At 40.9% G+C, this 19,225-nt stretch overlaps 1 long non-coding RNA gene across 1 annotated transcript; it reads left to right on the top strand.

The window, feature by feature from the left end:
• The first annotated feature begins 892 nt into the window (after nt 1–892).
• Nucleotides 893–13,165, top strand: LOC103461803 (uncharacterized). Its single transcript, XR_533201.3, has 3 exons — nt 893–1,464; nt 5,545–5,640; nt 12,449–13,165. It is a non-coding gene; the product is annotated as an uncharacterized LOC103461803 (long non-coding RNA).
• Nucleotides 13,166–19,225: the final 6,060 nt, after the last annotated feature.

The following is a 19,225-nucleotide window of genomic DNA, read 5'->3' as shown; positions in this document are numbered from 1 at the left end:
GCTACAGGAGCTCAAGGATTTCTCAAACACACATGAAAACATCAAAGCAACACCCCAGTCATGTTTTTGATGATGAAATAGCATTATAACATTACATAAGGCTCAAAAAGGTCAATTTTACACAATAAGAGCAAAGGATTGTGGTCCAAACTTCGGCTTTTTGACATCTGAAAACAATCTAAAAGTGATTAATTTCCCTTTGTGATGTCATGGGTCTGTTTAGCTTTGGAGGTTGTTTTTTGTTCCCTGATATTTGCTTTCATTTTTATAAGCTGCTTGTTTAATAAACTTCTGTGGACTGATTTTTATTTGTAATTTTACCATTAAATACACACACAAGCGGTAGTTTTAATTGTTGAAAAACCGTAGCGGTTTTATATGGAAAATAAAGTTCTTTTGTTTTAAAATTATGGTTCCACTTTTGCCCATTGTGTAATCAGAAGAAATTCCTCTCCAAACCAAACTCTCGGGCTGAATTTCAACCCAAACTTGCCCCTGATTATCGGTAATTGATGTAGATACTTACAAACAACAACCCTAAAGCTGACAAATGAGGAACTTCCACTTCCACACATTCACAGTTCTTCTCACTGTATGAAGGAAGTTGAATCAAACCAAACTGTTTTACACTGCAGCCCAAAATCTTTGACCAAAGTCATTCAGCTTAAGACATTTATCTCTGATACTGACCAAATGCATGCAAACTTTTACAAAAAAAAAACAATTCTCTAAAAAATGTCCATTCCAAGTTTTCTGGCACGTAGCAAATGTAAATAATTTTGGTATTTCTAACTAAGCTAAAATAAGAAACATTTGGTCTGATTTAACTTAAGATAGTGAGGAAAAAAATGTGTATGTGTTGCAGGGTATTGTTAATATTAGATCCAGTTGTTTTGATTATCCATCCATCCATTTTCTTGCACCCTTTTTCCCTCAGTGGGGTCGGGAGGGGTGCTGGTGCCCATCTCCAGCCAACGTTTCGGGCGAGAGGCGGGGTACACCCTGGACAGGTCGCCAGTCTGTCGCAGGGCAACACAGAGACACACAACCATGCACACACACACTCATACCTAGGGGCAATTTGGAGAGGCCAATTAACCTGACAGTCATGTTTTTGGACTGTGGGAGGAAACCGGAGTACCCGGAGAAAACCCACGCATACACAGGGAGAACATGCAAACTCCATGCAGAAAGACCCCAGGCCGGGAATCGAACCCAGAGCCTTCTTGCTGCAAGGCAACAGCTCTACCAACTGCGCCACTGTGCAGTTGGTAGTGTATTAATTTAGTTTGGTTTGGGGTGTAGTTGGGTCCTTTGTCTGGAAGATGGGTGCGGTGGCGCCATAGCCAAAAGAGTCCACTAGGGGGACTAGTGCGCTCTTCTCTACACTCAACACAAGAGTAAGAGAAAGATCCCTGATTTAATCTCGTGATCATTTCTTTTATTACAATTGTCCGTCTTAAGGTAATAAATGGGGTAATTTATTACCTATTTCAGGAGAAATAGAACCGTATGTGCGAGTTTGTATGTATTTAGTTTGTTTTGCGTCACAGAGTAGACTATCGTGCTTTAATGTTATGTGTGAAGAGTGTTTGGCTAGCTAACTTAGCTGTGTTGCTAACAGTAGGCAGTAGGCCTCATGTTCCGTTCGGCATCCGGCAGTTTGATTTGATTTAAATGGGGATAATAACTTGTAATTTTTGTGAAGTAGTACAAGTAATGTACTGTTTTTCATCATTTAGATTGGAAATATTTCTATTTTTTTATTATTAATTTAGTTTTGACTGTACCATGAAAACATTACTTAAATAATTCAGAGTGAAATGTTTAAATATTGTTAAACAACTGTAATGTGAAATGCTTGATTATGTCGAAAGGTTAAGAATTGTATGAAAAGAGATTTCTGTGTTCTGCATCTCTACACTCAATACAAGAGTAAGTTAAAGCACTGATTTAATTTCTTCTCTTACAATTGTCCCTCTTTAAGGGCTAACATTTGGGTATGTTTACGTCTTTCGTTGACTGAAAAGACTTCAAAGACTTTTTCAAAGTAAAATAAATCATAAAGGAACATTAATATTTGCTCTCAGCATCATGTCGTCCAGACTCAGGCTTGATGGAGTGAGACCCAACAAGTGTTTGGATCGTGGTGGCGTGTGACACGGCGTGGCCTCTATGTGTTGTGCTGCGACTCCATTGATCTGCCGAGGGGAACAGTAATTAAGACTAATCCAAGTCAAAGGACGTGGCACTTTGTGTCAAGTCTCTCCTGGGCCCCAAGGCCATTATCTGCTGCTTCATTAAAGACAACGACAGAGTGCGCCTGACCCCACGGCTCGTCGGGTGTTGAGTGAAGTGACAGAACGCAGAGCGCTGAGCTAACCATGAGACATCCACACAGCCAGATTAGCTGTGACATGTTCAAGTCTTCACTTTCTGGCGTGGAAAAATTCACTCCCAAAAACAACTTTCTGGTGGCTGCAGCCGCTTTCTTGTCCCAGAAAGAGAGCACATGATCCTAGGGTAAGATATAGCATGTAATTAAAGGCTCTCCGCAGTGTTAGTGGAGCTCTACGGTGAAGGAGATGCATGTAAAGGGATTTCTACAGAAGCTTAAACAGTAAAGCCTGGCAGTTTTTAATGGAGAGCGGCAAAATAATTGCCAACTTGAGCAATCCAGGAAAGTTGTGAGAGCAGAGTTGGAAGCAGAGCTCAGGCTGATTAACTGGCAGAAGTGATTCCCAATGTTGACGTAATGGAAGGCACACATTTGACTTAACGAAGACGGTATGGCTCTGAGGCGCCGGACGGAGGCGGAGAGGAAATTTAGTTTCTGTTTTCCAGATTTCACCTTTTAATTAGACAACAGAAGAAATGTCTGTCTGCTGTAACTCACCTGTTGTGAAAATGATCATTTTAAAAACAATCATTTGGACATTTTAAGTAAAAGATTACCTGCCTGCTTAAGTTTGTACGTATTAACTAATTTATATTTTATTTATGAACGTTTTGATTTAATTTAAGCTGACTGACTTGATTTTCTACTTATTGTAAAGTAGGTTTCAGCTCTTTTTAAAGGATTTTTTTTCTTCTGAAAAACAGACAAAATTTTAAATTCAATGTCACATACAAGAGAAAAAAAATGCTGTTCACTTTAAATTTCTTAAGTCTTTTGCATTTTTTATAATTTTGGACCATTATCCAAATGTCTTTCTTTTTTCAAAAACCTAAACTAACGTTCCTATAACTGGATTTTAATGTAATGAAACATGGAACATTTTATTTAGGTTTAACTAAATCTCATTGAAACATATAAATACATAAATATACCAACAAACTTGCCTGGGGGTGAATTAGTTTGCTGGGTAGAAATGAAGTAAATGAGCAAAGTTGTATTTCTGTAAAGTAACAATTCAGTACAATCAGTTTAATGTGTTCTTCCACAGAGAAGTTATTTCAGTATTTAATGTGTGGCGTGCCATTACAAACAAGATAAATGATTTCAGGATGAAAGAATCTTTCTTTTGCTAAAACTGTGTTGCTCCCAGGTCCACTGCTGCATCTGACAGGCCATCATTTTTTATTCAGAGGGAAACTTATACAGCAGAAATCTAAACCTAAATTACCAGCCTGAGGCTAAACAATGTCCTAATTTAACTCCTTTCATAAAATAACATTTGGAGATGGAATTTATTTTTCCCAACATTTAACAGAGCACGGATTTTACCTCTCATGTTTTACTCTCCTCAGCTGCCGGGCGTTTATTTACACAGCCATCATCCTTTTCTCCTGACTCGCGCTGCAGCGGCCGTCGTTACGCAGGAGCCTTGCTGTAAAGCTGCGCTGCTGGAACGACGTGTGCAGGCGGCCGGCAGGATTCTGCTTCACGCCGAAGAAAAACGAGCGGCACATATATTTGCTTCTGTTAGGCCGAGTTTTATAGATGCAGGACAATTTTCTGCCATCGTTTAAAGCAATTACAAGACCTGCGTAAAACATAATTAAACAGACAGATGACTGTAATCAATACATAAACTGGAGGGAGGCCTGAGGTCCTTAATAGCCTGAAGCCTCTAATACCTCCCATATTTTCAGTGGAAAACACATGCGCCTCTGTTCTGTTCTGAAGACATTTATTACTGTAATAGATTCTGTCGCTCAGGTTCAGCCTCATGTTTCAAGGAAGTCCTGAGAATGTGTACGGTGTGATAGCATTGTGATGCTTTCTTTTCCACTTTTATTGACTCGTTTTGGAACCGGTTTCAGTCTGTTGCCGGTGATTTGCAGGAATTTATCAGTTTTGAACAGACATGAGTGAGCAGACGTATAAAAAGCAGGTAAATTTCAGATAAATCGGACAGCATGTCCAGCAGGTCAGACAGATTTGCTGAGTTTCCACTGAAAATGTGCACAAAAATTTGTCAGTAATCTGCTAATGTTGAAAAACACAATTTTGCAACGGCAGCATTTCCAATAAATAAGAAACACATTTAAAATAATCTTATTCACATTAGTCATTAAAAAATATCCTGCACTGTCATTTTCCTACCACTTCCTGTCATCTTTGTCATTTCCTGCAGTAGTATGGTTGATGGTCATGTGACTCGTGTGAAGCAAAAAACGTGTTTCCATTGCAGTTTTATGAAATACACCAATTATTATTTCAATTTAGCAGGTTTGTTTTCAAAATGTTAAATTGTGGAGTTATTTGGACAATAGGAATGCAACTATTGTGACCTCAAACATCCAACCTTTTTACACTCCTTGAGGCTTGCACACATTTTGTCACATTACAACTATAAGTGGAAATGTATTAGAAAAGTAAAGCAGAATGCCACAGAGACCTTCTCATCAAATCTGTCCAGTTCCCTGATCTTGTTTAGGAAAACATGATGCTTTAACAACCTTCTTTCATCAGAGGCTTTCTTTCAGCCCAGGAGTGTCCAAAATGGATCCTTTTTGGGTGAACCACTACAGGAGAACAGTCTAAACATCCAGATGTACGTTTAAAACATTGTTCAGGGGAAATTTTCCCTGATTCCAGGCCTTTCAAATGACAATTTACTGTCTTCAAATGGAAAGTGTAAGGTGCCACATACAGTATTCAAATAGTTTTATAGCTTTAAATGAAATGAAACGTATTAGTTAAAGACACCATGAACCTCTGGTGAGATAAACCAAGGCGAGGAACTCTCTTTTTCTCGGCTGGCCTGGTTGCAGTTTGTGGTTGTAAAGTGCAAAGATGACGTTCAGGGTTTAGCTGTGGGTTGTGCACGACACTTTACTCATTACTGCTCTGCATGTAAACTAAACTGCTTTAAATTGGACTAGTCTTCTCTGTCATTGCTATAGTTCTAAGAACTCTTGCAAAACTACCATATGTTCATGATTTACATGTCAGTTGCCGTTTCCTCTGAAAACGGGAAATGGTGTCTTTCAAAATGTGTAAATTGGAATTACAAAAATAAATGTGCTTAATATAAACACACTGATTTAAAACAAAAGTTCCTTAGATAAAGGTTTATATTTTCTGTATTTTTACAGAACTGCTCTGGAAACACTTGTAGCGTCTCACGAGTCACATGATCAACGACCTGCTGTAACTTCTGCTGGAAACCTCACAAAAGACGACAGGAAGTGGTAGGAAACGCGTTTTTTAATCTGATTTTAATTGCATTTCTTATTTAATAGAATCACCAGAATTGTGAAATTGTTTTTTTTTGTCATTAGCAGGATATTAGTCAGTTTTACACTCATACGCAGACAGGTTTTGATATGCTAAAGGATCTTACTATTGCATCGTTGTGATATTCTTTTTCCTGCTACTGTTATTCTAAAACTAAGTCCCATATCACTCTGCCATTTGTGGTTTAGGTGCTTCAGTTTGTCTGAAAACATGCTTGACAGGAAAGAGAAAGAAATGCTGTAGATGTTAGAGGAGCTAAAGCTTCCTGTCACCCACTTTGACCATTTTAAATGATTACAAACCAAACAGAAACATTTTCTGTCCTGTACAGCTCTTCTTCCTTTTACCTCCTGGGTTGGTTTTACTCGCATTTCAGCGAAGCCTCCAAATGAATACTTGCAGGCATTGGGAGGAATAGAACTGAGAAGTTTGAACCACCGCTTTAAATCTTTCTTAAAATTATACAGTTAGGATTTAAACAGAGGATATGGAGGAAGTGAGAATGTGCGCGATGGGGCCAGATTTTAACCAAGCCTCTGCATTTTTGGGTTGAAAATAGCCAGTTTCAGATATCCTGGGAAGTACAGCATCCAAATATGTTGTGCTGCAGCGTAAATCCTGTCAGTGGCCTGCGTGTGATACAGAAGGGAAGATCGTTATGATTCTGTTTTCGTCCTATTCTCATGTTTGAAAGTTTTAAAGCTGAGCATCAAAGCTTCAGATGTGACATTTACTCGAGTCTACCTGACTTGACTTTTTTCCTAAAAGCTTTGACCTTGTTTACACGGCACCGGAGCCATCATCATTACTCAGGGTATCTGCCATTAGTCTTCTTCTTGGCCATCTGTTGTCACACTCCCCTTAAGATTTCCGCTGAGGGGAAAATAGACTTCAGTTTCAAGTGGACGCTGGCCAAAACCCACAGTGTCACGCCGCCTGTGTCCTTCTTCCACAGGCCATTTCGTCTCACTTATCATATATAAGTGGGAAGCTCTTGTTCTTCGCTTGTCTTTTAATTTATAATCGACAGTAATAAAGAACTCATGATTTATGTGCTATCTGCCCAAGTCTTGCTTGATGGATTCCATAAATTGGCACGACTGAAGAAAAGTCTGTTTATTTCTGCAGCCTGACAATAACACTTCATACCGTTATTGCTGGAAAATTCCTGCTGTTTTAGTTAGTAATGGACGGCTGTTCAAGGTCGCACAAGGTTTCTTCTTGTTGATGATGGGCGAATATAAGTAGATGCAGGTTTTGCCTCAGTCATTGCAAAAAAAAAAAAACAAAAAAAAAAACGCATCCTGTTTAAGGAGTTATTTGTTTGAAGCACTTGGAGAAAAATGGCTCCGACCATCATTGTGTTTCAAGGGTAAACAATCCTTCCCCAAAGCAATCTGGAGCAGGCTAAACAGTTTAAAACATTTTCTGCTTGATAAAACCTTGTTCAATTTCCTGTGCTCCGCGCCCCTCGGAAAGCCGCGACATGTCGGCTTTTCCCCCGGATCGTCGCGGGCGGGAAGCGAGTCGATCGGGACCCCCTCTCTGCCTCATGAATGAATTTGCTTCAATTAGAGGCTGCAGTGAAGCGCAGGGGGATAGAGAGTGTCGTCTTTTATGAACATTTATTGTTACACAGTGTAATGACCATGCACGCTGTGACCACAGTTAATGACACCATAGATTAACTCCAGTGGGTCTCCTTTGGTAAAGTCCAAAACTATTCCGAAAGTATTGATCGGGAGGCTTGCTGTGAAATTGAACTGTCAGGTGTTCCACCAGGCCTTGATATGATATCGATTCCTCATGCTTAACGACCAACAAAGAGTCTGGTTACCTGAATCAGTCCGTACGGCAGCCAACTGCCGCCTCCCCCCCCCCCCGACGCTTATTGAAATTTTAAATAGAAACTTGATAAACTCTCACTCTGTGGGGAATATGGATGTTGCCTGAAGACAGGTTCTCTCTGTTCTCACTCAGACCGTTAGCCGTGCTTACCGAGGTGAATCCGCTTCTCCGTTTTCCCAAAACTCTGATGTTCTGAGCTGAACTGACAGTTAAGTCTGCCAGGTCAGAGTTCAACAACAGCTCATTAGCCAACATTTTAAAGATTATCAACTGTTATGCATAGGCAGTTACACATAAATTAAATATTTTTGAAATGTAAAAGAAATAAAAGTGAAATTCTAATACGTGGTAGTTATGCTTTTAGCAAGTAATTTTTCATTATTTTAATTGGCATTTTTCAGCTTAAAGCTGCATTTAGTGACATAAAAATGTATTTTTTATACTTTTGATAAAATGGCTGAATGTTATGAGATAATATGTGAAAAGATTGATTTCCTCCACCTCCTCCCATCTGAAGAAATGCTCCACATCTGACAAAACCAACCAATCAGAGCCAGGAGGAGGGCCTTAGCGCTGCCAATCACCTCATGTACTTGTTGCTCAATGCTATAACGGCAGAGAAACAAGTTATTGTCACAGGAAAACTATTTATCCTCTGTTTGTGGTGACCATGCTAACTAGCTTAGCATTCATATCAGGTTGTGCTAGCTGCAGCGGAAATGGCAAGAGGCAGGAAATGCAGGATCTGGATCAGTGGATCTGGATCTGTGCATCTGGATCTGGTTCTGACTCTAGATCTGGATCTGTGCATCTGGATCTGGATTTGTGGATCTGGATGTGGATCTGTGCATCTGGATGTGTGCATCTGAATCTGGATCTGACTCTAGATCTGGATCTAGAGTCAGATCTAGAGTCAGATCTGACTCTAGATCTGCATCCAGATGCACCCATCTCGATGTGTGCATCTGGATCTGGATCTGTGCATCTGGATCTGGATTTGTGGATCTGGATGTGGATCTGTGTATCTGGATCTGTGGATCTGGATGTGTGCATCTGGATCTGACTATGGATCTGGATCTGACTATGGATCTGGATCTGTGCATCTGGATGTAGATCTGGATCTGGATGTGGATCTGGATCTGGATCTGGATCTGGATGTGGATGTGGATGTGTTCTGCAGTGTAAGTGTTGTATCCTGGCTGTTTTCCTGCATCAGAACATTTCCCGGGTCCAGACATGTTGCAGCTTCTTCCTCACCATCTCAGGCTTGGAGATGTTTAGTGCTGAAACAGAACAAGAGCCTGTTTGAAACAATCAGCAGGTTTTCTGTTTGTGTCCAGCTGCTAAGCAGTTTCATCTGTAATCATTCCTGCACTGCCAAATTGAATTTTCAGACTAATTTAGATGTAAATACTGCTAAGATAACAGTGGATAATTATGTTGATTTTATATTAGTGGAAGTTTTCCAGCTCATGTACCAACTTCAAAAAATCATGAGTTTAACGAAACAAAGCATCAAGTTCATTCAGTTCTTTAAGTTTAGTTTTAAGCTGCTACATTTTATTTCACATTTTTCATTTCTAACATCGGCAAACATTTATGTGAAAAGGAGGGACTTTGTTGGAAAGCTGATAATATTAATTAAATTCATTTTACTTCAAATGTTGATGTGACTTTAAACAGTAGCAAACATTATTTTAGCATATTTTAGCATACTCTCATTTTGTAGTGTACTGCTGACCAATTCTGCTATTTTAAGACTGATCTGAACTCGTGATGTCAAAAGTAAACATAGTGAAAAGAGGAGAAAAGCAGCGTCAGTGTTTAGGAAACACAAACATTCAGTTTATTTGTGTGGGAACGTTTGTGATTATAAGACACAGATGTGGATTGAAAACACATGAAGTGTCTGCAGCAGAAAAAGTCTCTGCAACCTCCTGAAATTCAAACACAAAGTGATTTAATACAGAAGGTGATACAGAAGGTGACAGAAAATTATAGCATAAACTCTGGCTAAATTTAGAAACATGTAGGGATTGTTAATCAGTTCATAGTTACTGATTTATTGTTACCTGTGACTTAAAGAAAATGACATGAACCACATATTTCACTAATATATGTGAACATAAATACACTTTGATTTAATATCGTGCAGTTTCTTCTGCATATTATGTTAGAAAACACTAAATATTTAAATTACGTTTTATGTGAAATATTCTAAATTACACATTTTGTACAGCCACAAAATTGTAGATCATATTTTGACTAAGTTTAGATGCATGTAAGGATCTTTGATCAGTACACTGAATGAAACGTGTAAAGAAATGATGAGGAGTTTAAATGGTTATTTTTTGAAGAACATGGACCACATATTTCTCTAACTTAGAAGAACATAAATGCGCTTTTGGAATATTAACATTATATAGTTTCGCCTGCATAAAACATTGAATATTTGAATTAAGTCACACAACTTGTTCAACCTGCTTGCAGAAAAATCTGCTTCTTTAATCTGCATCATGTGTCCACCTTTAGATTTGAGATTGTTGCTATTGTTCCAGATGTGTATATTTTTTAATAACGCAGATAAAGACAGCGGATTATCTCTGAAGCAGCTGTGATTCTCTCTCCACACTTCAGTTTAATTAGAGGATCTTCAGCCGCGGCGCGGTGTCACTGAGTGCATGGATGCAATCAGCTCCCCGCGCGGCAGGACTCAGATGCCTTTGATCAGCTCACGCAGGCTGATCCACAGCGACTGCGAGGAGGTGTGTGTGTGATCCCTCTGGCCTCCGCATGCCAGCCGGGACGGCCGGCGTTGTGCTAGCAACCCGCGCCCCTCATTGAGACGCTCACACTGCGATGATGTCCGTGTCAGCCGCTGTCACTTCGCGGCGAAGGCGCTGATTTGAGGTTGAGACGGCGTCTGATGCAGGTTGTTGTGATGCTGGGTTCACTCAGTGCACTCTGGAAAGAACTTCACCAGTTCGCCAATTATGCATTTTATAACCTCGGCAACGTTTTATTGTAACATTTCTGCACTTGTTACTTTTTGTTTTGGGTTTATGAGGTCAGGCTACACATTTATCCCACATACTGAATATCATAAATGCGTTCTCTTTCTCTTTGTCAGCAGTAGCGTTGCGCTTTGTGCCACTGGCTGAATGAAAGCTCTGGCTCCAGCAAACTTCAACAGCAGCCCAGAGTGGAAACTCCTGAATCACCGGAGCCATAACTGGTGAAAGTGGCAGATTTTTATACAACCTGTAAGATTTACAAAACTGCTGAGGTCAGCTGCAACGGTTAAATCAAAAGTGGTGTTGAGTCTTTACCCACTAATCATGGGCAGGAATGTCTGCTTGTTGTGCTCGACATTATCCCACCTATTAACATCTGACTAACCGTCCCACGGTTTTAGCGCAACAATACGGTGGATTGAGCCAAATATCACCAAACAGAGGGAAGTGGGTGGAGTTTTCCCGTCAGACCGTCAGTATCCGAAACCACACACACAACATAACAACCTTGTAAAAGCGCACACAGGGTCAGTGTGACTCCACCACACCGCGCACAGAGTGAAAAACACATGGGGTCTCTTCACACTGTGGGAGGGTTAAGAATGGAGCTTGCAGTTTCTCCTAGCAAAGAAAAGGGGCAGATGTATTTAAAATCGTTATCTTCTTGTGTTAACCATTCAGCCGTGCAAAATGCCTGGGTGGACCTAGCTCCGCCTTCAAAGCATAGCTTCTAACCCACCTAACTCTCCCCAACACTGCTCCTTCAAACCAGCCAGCAGGAATTAGCAAACACCTGGTCGAAGTGCGCATCTGCTGAGGTCACTATGTGATCTACTTCTCAGTGCCTGGGTGGTAAAAATGTTGTTAAAGGGTAAGAGAAGCACCATCTTCTGATGACTTTGAAAGAGCAAAAAATTATACAGAATTCTGCACCTTTAAATTGGAGTTGAAGGTGCAGCACAAAGGGGGATTTTACAGCACAATCAAGTAACTACGTGACCTTCAATTATTATAAAAATGCTGTATCAAACATGACTTAAAGGAAATTGGATTTACAACCTTGAAATTGGTCTCTGTCTCTTTAAGAAGCTCCGGCTCTTTCTGACACCGAGCCTTCAGGATGTCCTCACAACGTTTGTTCTTTAAGCTGTTCCTAAGAATCAGTTTGCACAACGAGCAGACATGCAGTTCCACCAGGTGTTTGTCAATTGCTGCTGCCGCTAGTCTGGAGGAGCAGAGTGGGCGGAGCTTCGTGAGAAGTTTACAAACATGCATGAAAGAGTCAATGTAAATGTTTTTGATGAGGGAATAACATTATAACATGATGTAAAGCTCAAAAAAGTCAATTTTTACATAATAGTCCCACCTTTAAACTTATTAGATTACTACACTTAATTAAAAAATAAATAAATAAAACTAAAACTCCTGTTTAGCCTGTTGTCTAATGGGAGTAAAGAATAAAACTTGGAGCAAACAAAACCAAAAAGATGGTTTTGGGCTGCATTCCAATTACTTTATGTATTTCTCTGACCATTAGTTTGACTCCACAGAGTGATGATGATCTGCAGCTCATTTTTACTCAACTGTCCAGATTCTCACTCTGCTGGGACTCCGTCAACGTGAAGAGCATTCATAAGTGAAATTTAGTTGATGTTTACATCCCAACACTTTATCCCAACACTTTATATAACAATAGAGTCCAGCACAGACTGAGCCGGTGGACGTAAAACGTTCTGAGTTTCACTGTGCGAGTTTGGCTCTAATTGGTCAAAAGGATTAAAAAGGGGTGTTTTCTTTATCATTGCCCTTCAGTTGGCTGTTTCACTAACCTCCATATTTGCAATTTGCTGCCATTCATATGCAAATTTGCTTCTGTCATTTTTTTTTTCTCTTGTTGCAGAAATGCATCCAAAGCGCCGTCAGGTCGTTTGCTCGATTTCATATCACCTTAGGCCACACATGCCCTAATCCCAAATGGAATACTTTGACTGGAACGCCGCAGATTTCCAAGCGAGAAACTGTTTGTGCCGTTCTGGTGTGATGGACTGAGTGCTGCAGTGGACAAAAAAACCCAAATTATGCAAGTATTTACTTTTATAAAACAGCATTTTGAGAGAATCTCTGACCTACTTCTTGAATTGAAAAACAAAAAGGAAGAAGTGCAGAACATGCATGTGAGATGCTGTCAGTGAACGTTATCATCACCGTGTAGAACGGCCTCTGTCCTTTATCATTTTGTTTTCTGAAGTGAAGAATCTAATTGTCTGCTGGCAGATTTGAATAAATATGCATTCATATGAGAACTAAAGACTTTGAATGAGCCTGTGGGATCTGTGCATTACAAACAAGCCGGTCTTTGCCTTGTTCTAAGCTAAATTGAAAATTGTGTTTCACTAAAACGAATTAGTTTAGTTGCACTAATATCTGCTGACCTTTTCAAGACGGTCTGCAGACAGACTTTACCGTAATATAATTAGTCTTTCTCCACACAAACAGGATCAGCGATCTCTCTGGTCCTTGTCATATTAACATAATTCCATTTTTCTTTGTTCCTCGTGCTATTGATTTCCTGCAACTTCAACAGCTTGTGAATATTATATTTGTAGTTATGCACTTTAAAGATGCACCTCACCTTTTTTATCAGACTTTTTTTTTTTTTAAAAAGAGAAAAACTTTTGCTGTTTTATGTGAGTTAGGATGAGCAAAGTGATCTCAGGAACCGGTGCAAAGATTGAGCAGTGTGTGGAAATATTTAAGCAACACCAACATACCAGGAAGGAACCCCAGGTACAAACAGGTCCTGTAAATGAGGCAGACAGACAAATTAATTACAGCGTGAGCTAAGCAGAGCAAAGTCAGTGTTTTGGAGTGGTGATCACAAAGTGCTGATTTCAGTCTCAAAGGCTGATGAGCCACGAGATGCAGCTGCAGCCAGTCGGTGATGTAATTTCATTTATGTTATTAATGGCACACAAGTCGTTTATTTTAAGTTCTTGGTAAGGATTCACACCAAGTGCACGTTTCTCTGATGCTGCAGTTCACCAGGCAGGTTGTAGTTTCAAGAAAAGGCACACAGAGGTTCTGTAACCCAGCAGGTTCTGATAGAACTGCAGCGTGACTCTGAACAGCAGGAACGTCAGCGGAACGTGCAGCTTAGGTCCTGGAAAACTAAGCTGCATGTTCTGCTTGGCTTTTCCACGACATGCCTGACACAGAGCTCCAGCTCCAGCAGCTTGGAGCTGGAGCCTGTCGGGTCGGTTTGGTAGCAACATGCCTGTGATGGTTCCACAGCTCAACACCAAACAACAAGCAATGTTGTATCTTGCTAAGAAACTATGGCATGGCATGAAGGCCAAAGAAAACGAAATATGTCTTTGCTTAAGCCTGATTGTTGAGATTTTATTGTGTTGGAGAATCTCCATCACAACCTGGTCCAATTTAAAAGGCCGTTTTAAATTGTGCTAAGATGATGCAGGAAGACTTCTGAATTTAAAGAACGTGATTCTACCACTGAGAAAAAAAAAGTTTGATTAGATTTAATGTTATAAATGTGTTAATAACGTCTGTAGATGGTCAGTCTGGCTCTTCTTCAGCGCTGCCTGTTGCTGCACTTTGCTGCTTGAGTGGAATGACTGATGAGAAAAAGGTAGGAAAATAATAATTCAGTCTAGAAAACCTGAGATGTTGAGGAGAAACAGAGGAATACAATGTGAACTTTTAGTCTCCAAACCACATTTGTCTCCTGCCAAACATTCCCTCTGCTCTTTTATTGAAAACTATTTACTCTGCAATATTTTGACACCATGAGCAACCTAATTATTCACAATCCAATGTCTGCATTTAACTTTTCACAATTCAGTCAAACTTATTTTATGACCTCAAGAACTGGCCATGTTTCACACAGTTCGTAGTTCTCTACAAGCTACTTTCATTTTAAGTTGTAAAAGGTTCCTTTATGTTCTGGTTCTGGAACAATGAGCTGCATGTTGTGTAAATGCAGTGGTGGCTTTCTGTATTGCTGCGTCGTTCTTGTTATCCTCAGCTGGTGCCAAGTCAAGTTGCCGTCTACAGTCTCGTTAGCAACGTTTCAGTGAAACAGACAGTTTCTCTTTAAACTGCTCCAAAGCGAACACACTGCTGCTCCAATCACAAACCTTTCAAAGTAAGAGCCTCTCCAGACAGATGAACAAATAAACAGCCTTTGTACTTCCATCGCTCATGCGACTCTGAGAAGGAAAAATAAAGCGCACAAGCTGGACGACAAGACAAACCTGTTGTTATTGTATTGCTTTTTTTTCCAGCTCTTCTTCTGCTGGAGTGTAAGAGGGCAAATTGCCCGTGTCCACAACTGGAGAAAAGACAAAACAAGCACTGTTGTGTGTGTGAGATGAATCAGGCCCGTGAGCCAGAGAGTTTATTTGTGTTGCTCGACAACTCGGCTATAACAAAGCACACACTTTACGTTGATGACAAAATGGAGGACAAGAGAAAGAGAAACATGGGGCTGTTTGCTGCTGAACAGTCGACCTGATCCTCTGATGTGAAGGTGTGCTGCACAGCTGCTGCAAAATATAACTTTAGATTTACAGTAAAATCTGAAATTACAAGTAAATGTACATTCTTGAACATTCTTAGAAGGCATAACTCTATCTGTATGTCTGGAAAGCTAGCTAGTTATCAAGCTAGATGGCTAGATAGCAAAATAACAGACAACCAAATAGACATACATTTCTACAATTATCCAAAAATAACATTTTATTATGAAATTACATAGCTGAGTCTTGATCCAGTGCTTATGTTAAATATTTTGGGTCTTTAATCACCGTAGCAGTGGCCTCTTTACCTGCTTATCTCTACCTTTTATTACTTTATTATGTTATTAAGAAGCCTTAGTTTGCCTTTGCTCTCTGTTGCAAGTCATTTGAACTCTGTATTTTTTTGTCTTCATTCTTTGTTTTGCACATAGTTTCTACCTCAGTGTACCTGCATTAGGGTCTACTCTCCACCCTTCTAGATATTAGGTAACATATTTAAGACATTAAGCCAATTTAAGAAATAAAACACCACATTAAATCTGTAGAATTAAGATTCTACTTTTAAATCGAGTCTTTATGCTCCCACTAAGTTAGTGAAACACCAGGTCTTACTGTTGTCCAGTGGTGTGCTTAAGTCATTGAACATGTCATGTGATTAAGTATACAACCTTCAATCACAACACGAGTATCGGGGCTTTTAGAAGCCGCTTGGCAGCGTTCACATCATTGCACGGCAGGAATGCCGTTTCCCTCCCTGTTTGCTTGGTTCTACATGACTTCCTTTGATATACACTCCATCAGGACGTATGTGGAGAAATAATCAAACTCAATCCCCACTCCTACACATGGCCAGAGTTACAGATCATATGTTCCAACACTTATGCCTCAAGAGAAAAATAAGCTCTACTAATTGCTAATGATTGAAAAGTTAGGGGCCAAAAAACTGGCTAATTTGTCAAGTTTTTGTTTTTATTCACTGAACCCTGTAGGAGATAGAAATTGGTGAGAAAACTTTAAAAAGGAAGTTTAGTTTTTACAGCTATAAATCACTGAAGCTCAGGAGGGTGTAAATAAAACCCCGTAGCGCTGAAGCTTGGGGATGTACGCATTCATGTGGAACCTCACAGGTTCTGCTAAAAGCCCGCCTCGAAGAAAAGACACAACTCTGGAGTTGCATTATGAGTTTAATAAAGGAATCAAAGAGGGAAATGTTGAAGCCGTAAAACAAAGGCCTGTGTTTGCACAAAATGTCTGTTTTTTTTTTGATGCACACACCACTGAGCAGTTTTGTTCTCTCGAGTTATTGTGCACTCCTCATCACTTACCAGGAGGGTTGCTAAGCGTGGGTGTCATCCATGTTTTCCGGGAACGGCGGCCGCGGCGGGGACGGCAGAAACGGCTGGTCTGTTGTTGGAGATAAGCTCCCGTTGAAATTACAAGCCCAGCAACGAGACAAGGCATCTGGGGAGAGCAGGCCCTGCTGAGGAAGCCCTGAGCTCTAATTCCCTTCATGTCTGTCCCGCTTGCACAGGTTGACACAAATACAAAAATGTGCTTTTTGGGAAGCTGACCACTGACAGGAGCAATCACCTCCTAGCCAGGCTGGTGGCTGCAAGCCACAAGGAATCAGAACCATGGTAGTAATAAACTCAGGAATTAGTATTTGTAAAACCCAAATCAGTGATTTCTACCACTGTGGCGAGGCTAACCAGGCAGGAAGGCTCTAAACACAAACCAACGAATATAGCTTTTCATTTAAGACATTTAAAACTTTTTCTTAAACACTTTTAACTATTGAATGAAAATGTTTTTGGAAAACTACATCCATCAGTTTTTAGCGTCATCAGCATCCCTAACTGTGTTTCCAATTGCGAACAAACATATTCACATGTGATTATAATTGCTTTTTTGTATAGTGGAAATGCTTCAATTTTTTTGACATTAGTGGACTACAGACAAAGTTTTGCACACATTAGTAACGGAGATGCAGCTACAGATAAGATTTCTGAAGGTGCAAACATTCAGTTTTCTGTAGCAACCAGAGCAAAAGGGCTGACGGTTGTCACCAATCAACAGGCAGCAAGCAGGACCACAATGGACACATCCCCTGTCCATCACATGGACAGAACAAATCCACTCAGAGGACATCCAACCAATCACACTTCAGTATTCACTCCTGATCAGAACATTAAGCCTGAGGCAACAAATAGGAGCTGAAACCTGTGCGGCTCATTCATTGTATGTGTTGGAACTAAATGCCAGAAAACATTTTAACTTGAAGGACAATATGTTCACTTGCTGCCAAATGCATCCCAGGCTCCAGCATTTATCTCTGCAACCAGACAACTTCACAGCACTGCCGTTACGTTGCTTTATTAAATGTGGACACTCGATTTCAGTGTCCCTTCAAGTCAAGCATCACATGTAGCTATTAAAGAAATATGTAAATACTATCAGCGGTTCTGTTCAGCTGAGGCAGATAAGTGGAAATATCTGTTCACACAGTGGAAGTCAGAAGCCTTTGAAGTAAACGAGTCTCTCTGAGCAAAACTGGGAATAATTTAATAAGCAGCGTTTTGTCCTGGCATAATAACACCCAAAGCAATGCTTTATAGTAAGCCATCACTAATTTCCTGTTTATTTTCATTTTCTCACTCTGTTGCTTTACAAGCCAATGACAGATGAAGGTGCTTGTTTCATTTGATGATATTTTGGAAAACTTTGCTTGGATTTGTGAGAAAACATGAATGTTCTGGTTCTGTGGGTGTTCAGCAGAGGAAGCACCATCTGATCACCGTCATTAATAGCTCATTCAGACCCCGGGCCCCGAGTTTTGTCTGTGATTCTTTCCTTCTGACGACGACCGCATTCATTACCACTCCCGCTCTCGCCTGCGCCGACGTGTTGGGGTTTCCTCCAAGCTGGTTTAAATCAGAATACCTTCTGCGACAGTGTTTTTGGGATGACGGAGCATGACAGGTCTTTGCTGTGGCTTTGGGACAGCAGGCGGTGGAATAGCGGGCTGCTAGCATGGCAGAGATGCAGTGGAAAGAAATGGGTGGCAGTGATAATGCGGAGCGGATGCCCAGTCTGGTGCGGTGGGGACTAATTTTGCTCTCCAGGGCAACTGATGAGCCCCAGATGGACCGCCAGCTGCTTGGGGTTTGTGCGTTCAGGGAGGTGGGCGTCGCCACGGAGAGAGCAGCATGTTATGCAGGTCAGAGGGGTTCGCCTGCACGAAGGTGAACACTCAGGGCTGGATTCCTGGTTCTTACGCTCTCCAGACCCATCCAAACAGAAGCGGTCCATTCCAACCCACAAGGACTCTCCAGGTGCAATGGATGACCTGGTCCAGATAAAAGAAGTCAAGCGTACATCTGTCCTTTGTTCTGTCCAGCGCTGCCTCTCCTACCAGCAGGGTAATTAAACGGCCACCTGATCCGCTACCTGGACCTGGATGTAACACACAGCAGCCTGAGGATGTTGATTGACTGGCCTGACGATGAGCCCCTCATGTGAATAAACATCTCATAAAGAAAGGGTGGCTGATCCTTCTGCCAAGCCTCACTTACATGAATATGAAATACATTGCAAACTCATTCTGCTCGTCTTTGAAGGGGGACTATTTTTTTCCCTTCCTGGCCTCTGATTAGGATGAGCATCCAGACTGAACCGCTTGTCAATCTACTGCTCATTAATTTGGATGATTGCCCCCCAGCCGGCCTGCAGTTTAGAGTATTAGTCATCCTGTGTGTTTCCTTTCCCCCCCTTCTCTTCCTCTCATCAATTCCATGGAGACAATGGCTCTGCAGAAAAACCTCTGTGTACAGTTCGGTGGATCATTATTTGCCATCCGTATAACCACAGTCCACAGCTGCGTACACTGCGGATTTTCTGCCCGAACAAAAGAGACAACAAAAACAAACGGAGCTAAGAGAAAGCAAATGTGAGTATCGAAGCAAGGCGAGGGACGTGGCAGACATTCATGATGCACCATTCGGCTCCGGCGCGAGCATCTCGCCTCCCGCTGCACCCCGCATCCTAATCAAGACGTACAGAGGAAGGTGGAACCGAGCCGGATGCTCCGTTTCACCAGGAAATAAAAGAAACAAACTGTCGCTTCAAAAGGACACAGATGCAGC

Source organism: Poecilia reticulata, chromosome 2 (genome assembly GCF_904066995.2).
Source record: "Poecilia reticulata chromosome 2, P_reticulata-male-v2, whole genome shotgun sequence".
Classification (NCBI taxonomy): domain Eukaryota; kingdom Metazoa; phylum Chordata; class Actinopteri; order Cyprinodontiformes; family Poeciliidae; genus Poecilia; species Poecilia reticulata.
Note: the sequence above shows the minus strand (reverse complement) of the source record. Positions and strands in the feature narration are given on the sequence as shown.